This window comes from Odocoileus virginianus, chromosome 34, assembly GCF_023699985.2.
Source record: "Odocoileus virginianus isolate 20LAN1187 ecotype Illinois chromosome 34, Ovbor_1.2, whole genome shotgun sequence".
Classification (NCBI taxonomy): Eukaryota; Metazoa; Chordata; class Mammalia; order Artiodactyla; family Cervidae; genus Odocoileus; species Odocoileus virginianus.
This window is the reverse complement of record NC_069707.1, coordinates 17,303,440-17,318,195: the sequence shown is the minus strand read 5'-3', so window position 1 is coordinate 17,318,195 and position 14,756 is coordinate 17,303,440. Positions and strand designations below refer to the sequence as shown.

The window sequence follows — 14,756 nt, the reverse complement described above, 5'->3', positions numbered from 1 at the left end:
TTTTGCTGCAATACTTTGAGATAAAAGAATTCAGATCCCCAAAGGATTAACCCAGCTCTGTGGATATCAGACAATAAGTATCAGTAGGGGCAACAGTGATCAAATTTTTGTGCTTATGAAAATATCGCATGGAAAGGACATTTTTACGATAGACTGATATACACTACATTTTTACTGACTCTAAGCCAAAAGGAGGTCTAGGCTAGTTCTTTCCTTTCTTCCTTTGTTTTCTTTTTGTTTTCAACATGATAAAGTTTAAAGAAGCAAGAAACCATCCTAATTTCTCACCTAGTAGTAACCCACATGGGTGTTTCAGCAAGTCTCTGTTGGGGGCATTTTTACATCAGCTATGTAATTCTTGCTTTTATACTTAATATTTTATTATAATTCTGTATTATTAAGACTTCTTTGCATCACCATTTTTCATGCTATATTTCTTCTCTCAGGTGCATTGAAATTCATTTGTCTGTTTTGTGAAGACCTTTATGTGTATGGTTAGTGGAGAATTTGAAGTTGCATGTGATAAATAGTAAATAAATAGCTTGCTGCTGCTGCTGCTAAGTCGCTTCAGTCGTGTCCCACTCTGCACGACCCCATAGACGGCAACCCACCAGACTCCCCCATCTCTGGGATTCTCCAGGCAAGAACACTGGAGTGGGTTGCCATTTCCTTCTCCAATGCATGAAAGTGAAAAGTGAAAGTGAAGTCATTTAGTCGTGTCTGACACTTAGCGACCCCATGGACTGCAGCCTACCAGGCTCCTCCGTCCATGGGATTTTCCAGGCAAGAGTACTAGAGTGGGTTAGGTCCATATAATCTCTGGGCTTCCCAGGTGGCGGTAGTGGTAAAGAACCTGCCTGCCAATGCAGGAGACATAAGAGATGCAGGTTTGAGTCCTGGGTCGGGAAGATTCCCTGGAGAAGGGCATGGCGACTCACTCTAGTATTCTTGCCTGGAGAAACCCATAGACAATGGAGCCTGGAGGGCTGCGGTCCACAGGGTTGCAAAGAGTCAGACACAACTGAAGTGCCTTAGCACGCATGCATGCCATAAAATCTATTTATATGCCAGTATGTCCATGCTGTTGTTGTTTAGTCGCTATGTTCTGTCTGACTCTTTATGACTCCGTGGACTGTAGCCCTCCAGGCTCCTCTGTCCATGGATTTCCCAGGCAGGAATGCTGGAATGGATTGCCATTTCCTTCTCCAGAGGATCTTCCTGACCCAGAGATCAAATCCATGGATTCTTTACCACTGAGCCGCCTTGGAAGCTCTTTGAGTAATAACACCTCTTGCCTTTAAAAAAAACAAAAAAAGGCACACTGATTCTATTGAATGCTTATTTTGTGATTTTCTATAATTATTTTATTAATGACTCCTTTTATAAAAAACATATTATAAAAACCTATTGGATGGAGAAGGAAATGGCAACCCACTCCAGTATTCTTGCCTGGGAAAGTCCATGGACAGAGGAGCCTGGTGGGCTGCAGTCCATGGGGTTACATGACTGAGCACATGTTCACGAGGGTGGAGGGAGATGGGTTGGTAGCAATAAACTGGTAGAACTAAAAAAAAAAACTATTGGATAAGGATGTTACAGAAGACCTATTGGAAAAGGGATCCAACAAGTAGTTTAGGCGCTGCAGCTGTTATATTCCATAAGCACATGATTCACTTCCTTTGTAGATAAGGTGCTGGTGCTCTTACGCACTTTCATTTTTTTCCTTAGCTCAATCCACCTAAAGATTTCTTATAGCATAACTGTCACATAATTACTGATCCTTTTTCCTCTCTGCTTTAGTATTCCACATGGGTGGGAGTTGGTATAACAGAGTCAGCTGAGACTGAGAAGCATCAGTTGGGGCAGAAAGCCATCACCCCGGGAGCCTGGCACTATGGCCCAAGCAAGCACCGGGCGTCATTGTTATTAAGGGCGTCTTTCTTACAGCTTTGTCCCCTGACGTGTGTCAGTGGGAGAGAGGTGTTTCCTTTCGTCTAAGAAAGTATTCTTATGTGGGAGAAGACTTTTAAAGTGCATTAGGCTAACCTGCTGGGACAAGGTTGAGGCTTTTCCTTTTGGCAAGATTGCAGCCAAACAATAACTTAATTATCCCACTGAGTTCTTGAGTGTTGCAATTTTGACATTGAATAATAGTCTGGTGGGATACTCTGTGGCTTCCTAGGACACTTCACCAAGCAAGGAAATGATGGCTGTGAACTGGCAGGTGATACTTGATCCGACACTCAACTGCTCTCCCCCAAATTCTAGTCGGTTAAGAGTTGGGGTTCCCATAATTATCCCACAGTGTTTGGGAAGCTTGGAGAGCAGCTTCTTGGTAGGAAAGGAAGCCTTCCTGGAGGTGGGATAAATAACTTCTTCCCATTTAGACAGATGGGCCTCATTTGGTGTGCTCCGTTCCAGAGTTCAGAAGACAGCGTGGGAGAAAATACCACAGGAGCTAAATTAGTTCTCATCAGAGTTGCAGGAATGTGATGGTGGGTAACATTGATGGGAGCCAATTCCAGCCAGGCTGGAAACTCTTCATCCTTTCAACTGTAGTTAGTGAGAAAAGTGAGATCCAAGTCATCATATTCAGGTTCTCTTTCTATGAGATTCCAGACAAGTGCTGAAGACCAAGTTAGATGCCACATGGTTCTCATTATTCAGGAATCCATAAGCTGGAGACTTAAAAAGCATTTTTTAAAAAAATTAAAAAAAAAAAAAATCTTTTGGCTTCTCTGCATGGCATGCCAAATATTAGTTCCTTGACCAGGAATCGAAGCCAAACCCCTTGCATTGGTAGCGAGGAGTCTTAACCGCTGGACCACCAGGGAAATCCCTAGAGGTGTTTTATGGTCATCATTGAGGCCATACTTGCAACTCTGGTGACTTGGGGAAAGCTCCCTCTTGCAGTAATTAGCCGGAGAAGGCAACGGCACCCCACTCCAGTACTCTTGCCTGGAAAATCCCATGGACGGAGGAGCCTGGTGGGCTGCAGTCCATGGGGTCTCGAAGAGTCGGACACGACTGAGCGACTTCACTTTCACTTTTCACTTTCATGCGCTGGAGAAGGAAATGGCAACCCACTCCAGTGTTCTTGCCTGGAGAATCCCAGGGACGGGGGAGCCTGGTGGGCTGCCGTCTATGGGGTTGTACAGACTCGGACACGACTGAAGCAATTTATGAGCAGCAGCAGCAGTGATTAGCTCATTACAGATTGAGTCCTGATGGAGAGCGATTTTCTTGAAAAGCTGTAACTTTCAGTCCATAATGCTACTCTTTATTGCATCAGATTTTACCTGTACTTCTAGACTTTGAATTTTGCCTTCAGACAAGTAGGCCAACTTCTTTCCTGCTCTGCTGTTCGGGCAGCTTTGGGTCTGAGGACCTGCAGTGTAAATCCTTTTCTGGGCTAGTAAGCAGCCCTGTCAAAAGCAGAAGTGAGATGACTTGGAGAAGAAATAATCCACCAACAGCACTAAGAGGAAATAGTAACACATTAGGATTCTAAAGCATTTTCTAGGGGAAAAAAGTAACATCAAGCTTGTGGTGTCCTCTGTAGAAAAAGTCCTCTTTAGAGACAGCCTTGAGGATGGAGAGTTTGGTGATGGTTTAAATAGGTCTTTTGGGTTTGTTTCATTTCAAATCCTCTGGGTGAATTTGGGGGATTGAGGAAATGGTCTATAGATGGAACATATTTAGATATTTCTTTGGCTTTAAAAAGTCCAAAAAATGCAGTGTCCTTAAGAGCTAATTACATACCAACTGGAGAACGAATGAGCCCAAAAGTCACCCTACACATAGAGATGCTTGACTTAACCCTGAAAAATAAAAGGTTTTGATAATTATGTTAGTAATTAACTTTCTGGACTGGATATCAAACTACTTCTCCAGGACCTAATCACCTGGGCCCTGACTGAAATAAAGCACTTACTTGATAAAGTATTTTGGGGGGGGCAGTTAGTTTAGATGGAGGTAACAGAGAGAGGACAGATGGGTGAAAATTCAACAGCATAAGCAGGGATTGTGATTCAAATGTATAACTATCGTGAGAGTTTTTATTTAGCACCAAATGGGCCCTAAAGAGACTGTTTATTTGGACCGCAGCCTTTGCCTCTGCTGGGGATCAGGACATTAGCGCTCTTGAACAGCAGGAAGTTGCCCGTATCTCCATACATTTGGCACATCCCTGAGCACCATGTGTGTTTTTGGCTGCGAGAAGCTGCATTTGGAAACGACAGCAGCTTCCCAAGTCCATAATGGGCTCATCTCGAGTGATGCTAAGTCTGACATCTGTCAAAGTGACAGTGGCCAGGAGAGAGACACTCTCAAGGTAGCCTCTTATTACTGGCCACGTCAGCTTCCTTGGCATCTTTGAAGTTGAATCTGCTTGGATGTTGGCAGAAACAAGTTTGTGTGGTGGTTGGTGCAGCACAGACCTGATGGAAAAGTCACCACTGTAAAGTGGGACCCTGTTCATGATGCTGGATCTCCATGCAGATTGTTAACACATCTGTGTGGGCACCAGGACCAAGGAGCCCAGGCAAGATGCACTCAGGTCTTTAAGGATCCGGAATATAAATACAAATATTGCACATTATCTCAGAGGATATCAGAATGGGCTATCAGAATCATTGCTGATGGTGTAGGGATAATTCTGGGGCATGATTATTGTTCCTTGCAATTTTCATAATTTAATCTTTCAAGGTATAATTCTGGACTAAGAGGCAGTAAAAGTGGTACCTGTCATGACTAGAGATGATTCTTGGGACTTCTTCAGATTCTGTCATTCCCACTTCAAGCCCAAGTGGGAGTCCTAGCCTCTGTGGTTGTCACAGTGGCAAAGGAGGGTGAGAAACATGATGGCAAGATGGGGGACTCGGGGTTTAAATTCTGGCCATTGTACTTAGCTGGCGAGTTGTGTAACCTATCTAAGTTTCAGTTTCCCCTTCTATAAAATGGGATAAAAATATCTTGTAAAGTCGTTACCAGGATTAAATGGGGAAATTGCTATAAAATACCTGGTTCATCATCATAGTGAAAGTGAAGTCGCTCAGTCGTGTCCAACTCTTTGCAACCCCATGGACTTTTGCTCACCAGGCTCCTCCGTCCATGGGGTTTTCCAGGCAAGAGTACTGGAGTGGGTTGCCATTTCCTTCTGCAGTGTTCTTGGGTTTCTCTTGTGGCTCAGCTGGTAAAGAATCTGCCTGCAATGCGGGAGTCCTGGGTTCAATCCCTGGGTTGGGAAGATCCCCTGGAGAAGGGAAAGACTACCCACTCCAGTATTCTAGCCTGGAGAATTCCACGGACAGTCCATGGGGTCACAAAGAGTTGGACACGACTGAGCGACTTTCACTTTCACATGACCCCCAAATCATCATCATAAGAGACCTGTAACTGCCTATTTCTTTTCCTTCCCTTTTATTCCTGGTTCAGAAACTCCTGTAGTGATGCTGGAGTGTCTGTGATTTGTACTTCATTAATATTTATTCATATGAGTGCAGAGATTTCTTTTAGCTTTTATTTTGGGATATTTCAAGCATATATAAACAGCACTGTATAACAAACTTCCTGTGCCCTTCAGCAGTTACCAGCATCCTGACTTCTCCCTCATCTTTACTCTTACGCCTGCTTAATTATTATTTTTTGAAAGTTTCTTGTTTGTGAAGTCCAATTTACACATCGAAATGCAGGCATCTGAGCTATCCAATTTTGCCAAGAGGATAGTCACATCACCCACATCCTAGCATGGCATAGAACACAGCCATCACCCTGCATAGTTCCCTGATGTCCCTTCTCAGTAAATCCTGGTTTGAGGACAGGGATATTTGTCAGTCTGTTTTGGTCCTTTTTGTATACAGTGCATGGCACATAATAGGTACTCAGTGAGTATTTGTTGAATTTATTTGTATATGTCATTATTTAAGACTATTAAATGAGCATCAGGCATGTGTCTTGAGACTTTGTCATTCCAGAGATAGAAAGATGTATTCCCCATCCATAAAGGTGTTAAAATTTAGTGGGGGTTTTAGACAAGTAAACAGACATTTTTTGTTGTTGTTGTACTGTTTTGGTTTGCGAGATCTTGGTTTCCCATTTAGGGACTGAACCCTGGCCCATGGCTGTGAAGGCGCCAAGTCTTCTTCATTGGACCACCAGGAATTCCTTAAGCAGACTGTTAAGTACAGGAGTACACAGGAGAGACCCTGACCCAGTTTAGGAAAATCAAAGAAGGCTTCCTGGAGGAGGTGATGCCTAAGCCCAACTGTAAAGAAACATGAAAGATTAATCTGGTTGGAGGGAGGTGTAGACAGTGCAGAGTAATTTAAGGCCGAGGTCACAGAGAAAAAGCCAAAAATGAGAGCGAAAATGTGGCTTTTATGGGCCATGGAGAGAAGTTTACTGTGGCTAGAACCTACAATATAAACACATGTACAGAAAAAAGATACATGCTGTCCTTTCACAGGTCTTGTATTACTAACAATATAAAAAGAATATTGCTTTGATTCATCACCATTCCCAAGACAAAACAAAAATAATCGCCCTTTCACAATAGTTGATCGGCTGGGCCAAGGTGACCTTGTGGCCTCCCCAAGCCAGGCAGACTTGTCCAGTCTCCATGGGGGTTTTTGTTTTGTCTTACTGACTGCTCTTCTTTTGTTATTTGCTAGAGACAGCAAAGCCTCTGGAAAACAGGTTTCCTGTTACTTTAAGCTCCCTGAATATTCAAGAAAAGATAAGGGTTGCCCCCACCTAGGCGCTTAGGGAACACTGGCTGCCCCAGGAGACTACCAGATTCCTGAATTCTTATTCTCACCCATAGGATAAGTACATGATCTGTGTTGCAAATTGTCCTGAGTTTAAATATTCAAGTGCTGAATGCTAAAGCCCAACTGTTGCGCTAAGGGCATTTGCTTTTGTTTTGTTTCACTTTGTCTTAAAGGACATTATTTGCTAGCTTTGGGCTACTGTTGATTTGCAGATTGCAGTCAGAAACAGTGGGCATTAGATAGTGAGTTTGAACCACATTCTGCTGTGGGATTCACACACTTGATATCAAAATACACTGAGCCTTTATGTCTTAAGCCAGATGGTAATACAGTTCTCTGCTCGGGCCCCTCTCAGACAAAGTCCCATTTGTAGTCAAATGTCCAGTCCCAATTTAGTCAGCATTTTTTGTACATTGCACCACGTTAACATAGACATAAACAGGCCTCTTGGCTGCCAGATTTGATCTTGGCATCCTGTACCTCTCATAATTGAGAAGGTTTTTATTCTACTTAACAATCAATTTAGGTGTCCTTCCATCCTCTTCAGCTTGGAGACCTTTGTAGACAGCTGTACATTCTGGAAACTGACAGATTAGATACAATCAGTGATAGAATAGTTGTGTGTGTATAAAGAATAGCCCCCATCAGACTTTTCAAATATGAATCAACAACATCAGCTTCCTTTTCTAGTTTTGCTCCTGAGCATTCAGAAATGACTGATTTGTTTGTTTGCATTTGTAAAAGCAGTGTGCCTGGGGGGATTAAACACCAAAATAGCATTCTGTTCAAAATACATTTGCTTGCCAGGAAGAAAGTCTGAGCTTTGTAGTTGTTTTCATTTACATACAACAGAGAGAATTCCTAAATGTTAATCAAGTTGACAGTAATTGGGGAGAAAAAACCAGGAATTACCGAGGCCAGAATCTGGGCTTGGAGGGGAAAGGGGTGCCTTTGTTCTTAGAATTGGGATCTTTCAGAGTTAAGTGAGGCCCACGCCAGGTGCCTTTTTGAAGCCCTGGAATATTAAAACCAGGACTATAGTATGATCTCAGAGTTTACATGTAACAATTAAACACTTCTCACGTGGAAGATTACAGTGTAATTTATTTGTGCTAATCACAAGCTAATTATAGGCTATTTAAACATGCTAATTTGTAGCACACTAGAGGCAGTATGGTCTCCCTGTGAGAGAAAACGTAAAGGAGTGTGATTAATGTTTCCTTATTTTCAGTGGGTTTCTGCATCCACATCCACAATGTTATTTGACAATATTGTCGAAGGTCTAAGTTTGAGATCCTTGGCAAAGACTGAGTGGCCCAGGCCAAGGGGTCCACCTGTCCTTTACGGCCTGGGTTGGTTGGAATGGCGAGGATTGGGGGTCTGGAGTGGGATTAGGTAGACGCCTGCAGGGCCCAGACAGAAAGTCAGCAGGTGCAGGGTTGCGAGTCTTCGCTGGTGTTGGCCCATACACCTGACATTGGCCTTCTGACCTTGTAGATCCCCATCTTATCAGATGAGATGGGGTACGTTCAGGGTAGTGTGGCTATAGACTAGGTCCTTATTTTACTTTATATTTTATTTTTTAAATAAAATAAATAAAATATTTATAAAATTGTTTATGTTTTATATTTATACTATTATTTATATTTAGTTTTTAAATTTGTTATTGGCTGATGCAGGATTTTTGTTCCCCGACCTGGGATCGAACCCAGGTCCTGGCAGTGAAAGTGCCAATTTCTAACCACTGGACCACCAGGGAATTCCCTAGACTTGGTCCATATTTTAGAGGGATCTCTCACCACAGATCCTGTGCACCAAGCAAAATGACCAAGGACAGAAGGAACTGGGCCCCAGAGCATCAAGTATACTGACTGGCCCTTTCTCTGGCCACCTTCTTTGAGAAGATCATAATACTGGTTTCAGCAGTAATTTTTGATTTGGAGCTGCCTCCCCCACCCCGCCCCGTCCCCAGTTTGGAAGTTTTGTGTATTTTATTTTAAATAGAAGAAAGCAAGATGGTAAAATGTTGGGATAATTTGTTCTACGCAGTTGGTTCAGTTCTTCTGGGTTTTTTTACCAATTGGTGTTTAGAAGGACACAAACTAACCTGGTGACTGAAAAATACATCACAGAACCCTCAGAGCATGGTGTTGACTTTCTGTTCATCTCTTGCCATATTTCTCGAGAAAGGACATCAGAGTCTAGCTATTTGCAGGCTCCCCCGCCACCTCCACGTGTCAGCCTTTGTTTTAGAAATGGAGGCTTCATTGATCAAGTATAGCAGTGCTGTGAAGAGTTCAGGAGTGAACCAGTTTCTCTGTCTCTGATTATTCTGAGGCTGGTGCCTAAAGCATTTATTTCTAAGGGATACTTTGAGACTTTCTGCAATTATTTAGAGTATGAAGATGTTTGAAATTTGTGGTACAGCTATGCCATCCATCTCATGGGCCCCAGCAGAAGCTGATGGAACTTAATCAAAAATAAATCAAGGGTAAGTCCAAAGCAGATTGGAAGCACATCATGAATATTCGTGAACATCTGGATATGTTTGTGGGAGTGTATGTTATTTTTTAATGTGTGTGATGGCAGGGACATGCCTTCTTAACAAAGATGCCAAGAGGAAGACAGATTTCCAGCTGTGATTTCAAAGGGCATTTTTGTTTGTGTGTGGATATCCTTTCTCCTGAGCCTATGGGTTTCACTTCTCCAAGATACTCCTTTGATCTCTTTCATCTTTTGGAATCTCTTTTGATAATTTATCTGAATTCTTCATTGGAGTCAGTCACTTGACTCATGAACATTAAAAACCTTTCTTTCTAAGGGAGATTTTCAGCTTAAGTGAAAGTCACTAGTTACTGTTTCTTATGAATCTTTTAAATGCCGATGATTTTATGATAATTATCAATGAAGCTATTTGGCATCGTTGATCATCGCTATAACCTAATGTGTGTAAAACTCAGGTACTTTATCTGCTTCACTGCCTAAAGTAGTTGCAATAACTAGAAAGGAAGAGTGAAATGTGAAGAGGCCATAATAACGATGCTGATAATTATTGCAATAATGACATTTTAAAAGTACGTTGAAGTTCATGAGGCATCCACACCTATCACCTTATGTGTTTTTAATACCTCTTTGAGACAGGTATTAATAATGTTATACTTTCATTTGGGCAGAGGCAGAAAATAATGCTCAGCCAAATAACCCAGTAGGTAAACTCCATCACCCACCTGTTTGGTCATTCTCTGTCTGGGACCTACCTGGAACTTCAGTCAGGGCATTGCCTGGGGGGGATGACAATAGCTTGTTGTAAAGCAAGATATTACAGGTTGTTGTAACGGTTACATAATACACTAGGTTAAATAAGGTGATGTTTGTAGAGCACTTGACAGTTTCTGGGTGCATGCTAAAACTCAATGAATATAATAAACATTATTCATAAGAATGCTAAATAAATAGGACTTTTTAAAAATCTAATAGCTGGTAGGTATCAAAGGTAGGATTTGAAACTGGACTTCTGCTTCATTTCTCAATCATGTCCTACTCTTTGTGACCCTATCAACTGTAGCCTGCCAGGCTCCTCTGTCCATGGGATTTTTCAGGCAAGAACACTGGAGTGGGTTGCCATTTCCTCCTCCGGGGGATCTTCCCTACCCAGGGATCGAACCCAGGTCTTCTGCATCTCCTGCATTGCAGGCAGATGCTTTACGGCCTCTGAGCCATGGAGTATACCCTTGAAACTGAGAAGTCAGTGCAAAAATCTCTGAATCTCCCCAGACCACCTACTAACCTTGCATTGTTACTCTCCGGAGATTCTACCCAAACCAGCCCTCCACCCCTCCCCCACTGCCTCTTCCCCTTCTCCTCCTCCACCGCTCCCCAAGGAGTAAATCTTGATTTACAGATTAGTTTATGTTTGGGTAATATAGTTAAAATGTGTGATATTATAAAGAATAGTATAATATAGTTATTTCCATTGTACAAATTAAAATAATACACTCATTACAATTTTTTTTTTAAACTCTCAAAATTCCTTAAAGTAAAAGTTTAAGTCTCCAAATACTTACCAACTGTAACAGTTCCTAAAAGGTTTTAAGCTGCTTCCTGGAATTCCAGTTTTCTATTCATTCTTCATCTCTTCTTTCTGTCTTTACGTACACGCAGATACACCCATAAAAACATGCATGTTGTTTTACCTGCAGCAGAGAAGAAGCAGAAAGTTAAAAGAGGGCTGACTTATTGCTCGAGACAGTTATCTGATAGTGGTAAGAAATGTTCACAAATGGAGACACAGAAAACTTCAAAAGTAATTAGGAGAATTCAAAAGGCTCGACAACCTGGACATTTAGAACAGGGGCCAAAGACCTTATAAATTAAAAAGAATCTGTTAAATTATATTCCCTGATTGTTATAGAGCACAGGGGGTAATAGACCATTGAAGAATTCCATTTGAGAAGGTAAAATAACATGAGAAGTAAAACAAAGCTTTTGCTGTTTTACCTATAGTCTTTTCTTGAAAATTTAGTTTAACATTGTTAGAAGGTTCTGTAATATTTTAATTCTACCATATTATGTGATAACTGTTTTGGAGATGGCTAAATGATGACATGTATTAGTCTTCCTGAATGTTAATACAGGGAACTGGTGAAAACAGCAAAGTAAAAACAACATTTACTGGTTTTCTGGTGTGTTTCAGTAACTTAGGTGGTTTCATGGGGAAGTTTTTAGTAACAGAAATTATAAGCCTCATTTCAGGAAGTTCATGTCGCAATAGAACAAGGCAGCCAAGGACAAGATTCTATTAGTCATATTCATGAGTGGATGATACATATAGGTCTGCTTACAGCAAATTCTAGTTTCCAACTAGTTTCACCTGGAGATATGTTAAGCACAATAGAAAAGGTAAAGGTGGTGATGCTTGTGGGTTGAAAAGCTTAGCTGAACTGATCTGGAGGAGCAGGTGCCTTAGACTGGAGTCAGGACTCAGCAGCCTAAAATCGGGCATAAGGCTGGTTTCTGAGTAATTGGACAGGAATGTGTACAATTGTTCAGCTTAGTCTGTGCCATAGCCTAGATCAACACAAGGAAACAACTAATGTTTGGATGATTTTAACAGGGCTTGAGAGGCCTGTTAAACAGGGCTTATATTAGGATGATAATACTGACTGAAGTAACAAATAAGGTTTTATATATATATGTGTGTGTGTGTGTATACACACACATGTATATATTTTCAAGTCAGTATCTTCTTTTCATTGAATACCACAACTGATCATGTTCTTTGGAACACATATATTGAATATCTACCATGTGCAAGCACGTAGTACATACTGTCTTCCTTCAGAACACTCCCATGAAAAGTCAAAGTATTAGTTGTTGAGTCATGTCTAACTCTTTGTGATCCCATGGCCTGGAACCTCAGGCGCTTCTCTCTGTCCATGGGATTCTCCAGGCAAGAACACTGGAGTGGGTAGCCATTCCTTTTTCCAGGGGGTCTTCCCGACCCAGGGACTGAACCCAGGTGTCCTGTATCACAGGCAGATTCTTTACCGTCTGAGCACCAGGGAAGCCCTAAAGTGTACAGTTCCCGGTTTCAGTGTTCCCAGGGTTGTGCAGACTTCACCACAGTCTGCTGCAGAATCCACAGTCCTTTGTGTTCTTTAACCGTTCTATAATGAGTGTATAATAAATACATCTTCATGCTGGCATTTCTGCAGGCTAGAACAATTCCCAACACGCATGCATGCTAAGATGCTTCAGTCATGTCCGACTCTTTGCGACCCCATGGACTGTAACCTGCCAGGCTCCTCTGTCCGTGGGATTCTCCAGGCAAGAATACTGGAATGGGTTGCGGGGCCCTCCTCCAGGGGATCTTCCCGACCCAGGGATCGAACCTGCGTCTCTTATGTCTCCTGCATTGGTAGGCAGGTTATTTACCACTAGTACCGCCTGGGGAAGCCTCTCCCAGCACATGGTAGATGTAATAAATAACAATGAAAATAATGAATAAATGAATGACGGTACCTGGGCATTTTGGAGATCTTTGCACTTTTATCTGCAAGAAGTGAGGCTTTCTAATTATTCACTCAGTGTTTGAAATAAGCATAAATAAGAAATTTTTTAAAGTGAGAAAGTTTTAGTAAGTATAATTCTGGGGGGGAAAAAGTGCCTTTATTACAAAATGAATCCACTGACTGATAAAAATGTAAAATATGATAAGAGGTTCAAACTTCTAATTAGAGGTGAAAAGGCTCCCAAAGAAAGTATACTTGATAGTAAAAAGAATCTCATTCATGCTTTAAAATTTGCTTATATAAACCTAGTTTTTAATAGGATTCTAATGGATAAGATGCTTTAAAAAAATTTTTTTATTAGGAAGATAGTTGCTTTACAATATTGTGTTAGTGACTGCTTTGCAGCAAAGTGAATCCTCTCTATGTATACATGTATTCCCCCGCCTTTTTTAGATTTCCTTCCCATTAAGGCCACCACAGAGCACTGAATAAAGTTCCCTGTGCCTTACAGTAGTGTGTCTTCTAAGACAACTTAGCAGAGGAGCTTGAGTGCTAAGAGCTTGGATGCAGGAATCCAGGAAGGGTATGGCCCTGACGGTATTGGCCTTTCAAAAGGAACAGGGAAAATCTGGGGCCAGGGGTCAGGCCCTTCTCAGGTTTAGGAAGGTGGTGTTCATTACATGAGGGTAAATGAGGAGGGCTGAACTTGTTTTCGTTGGGTTTAGCACTTTTTTTTTAGTTTAAAAGATTATTTTCTTTTAGATTAAAAAATTACTTCTTTTAAAGATTGTAGTAAAATACACATAAAATAAATTTGCCATGTTAACCTTTTTTTTTTTTTCATTTATTTTTATTAGTTGGAGGCTAATTACTTTACAATATTGTAGTGGGTTTTGTCGTACATTGACATGACTCAGCCATGGATTTACATGTATTCCCCATCCTGATCCCCCCCTCCCACCTCCCTCTCTTAACCATTTTTAAGTGTACATTTCGGGGGCGTTTAGTATATTGTGCTCTCATCATCACCCTACGTTGTCAGAACTCTTTTCAACCTGCAAAACTGAAACCTGATGCCTACTGATCAATAACTTCCCTCCCCCTGCTCCCCCCAACTCCGGACAACTATGCTCCTTTTTCTGTCTTTATGGATTTGGCCTCTCATATAAGTGGAATTCGATCCCTGGGTCAGGAAGATCCCTTGGAGAAGGAAATGGCAATCCACTCCAATATTCTGGCCTGGAAAATTCCACGGACAGAGGAGCCTGGTGGGCTACAATCCATGAGGTCTCAAAGAGTCAAATAGGACTGAGTAACCACACTTTCACTCTCATAAGTGGAATTGTACAGTACTTGTTCTTTTGGGACCAACTGATTTCACTTAGTATCATGTCCTTAAGGTTTTCCCATGTAGCAGCATATGTCAGAATTTCCTTCATTTTTTAGGGACTGAGTAATATTTCACTGTATCTATTTACCACATTTTATTTGTCCACTACTCATCCATCAAGAGACAGTTGGATTGCTTCCACCATTTGGCTTCTGAGAATAATGCTGCTATGAACATGGGTGTGCAGATCTCTCTCTGAGTCTCTGCTTTCAGTTCTTTGTGGGTGTACACCAAGAAGCAGAATGCCTGGAACATAAGGTAATTCTATTTTTAATGTTTTGAAAACCCCCTATACTGTTTTCCGTAGCAGTTGTACCATTTTACATTCCCATCAGTAGTGCAGATTTCAGTTTCTCCACATCCTTGCCAATGCTTGTTCTTTTCTTTCCTTACTTTTCGTTTTTTAAAAATAGTAGCCAATTCTCATGTTTATGGATGTAAAACGATACCTTCTTGTGGTTTTGATTTGCGTCTCCCTAATGATTAGTAACATGGAGCATCTTTTCATATGCTTTTTGGCCATCTGTGTATATTTCTTAAGAGAAATGTCTATTAAAATTGTTGTTTTTCCATTTTCAAATTCAG

General features: G+C 41.4%; 1 protein-coding gene across 2 annotated transcripts in view; it reads left to right on the top strand.

Annotated features, from left to right (window-relative positions):
• Positions 1-14,756, top strand: part of SASH1 (SAM and SH3 domain containing 1) — a 188,049-nt gene that overhangs the window by 41,578 nt on the left and 131,715 nt on the right. The gene's annotated exons all lie outside the window — the stretch shown is intronic.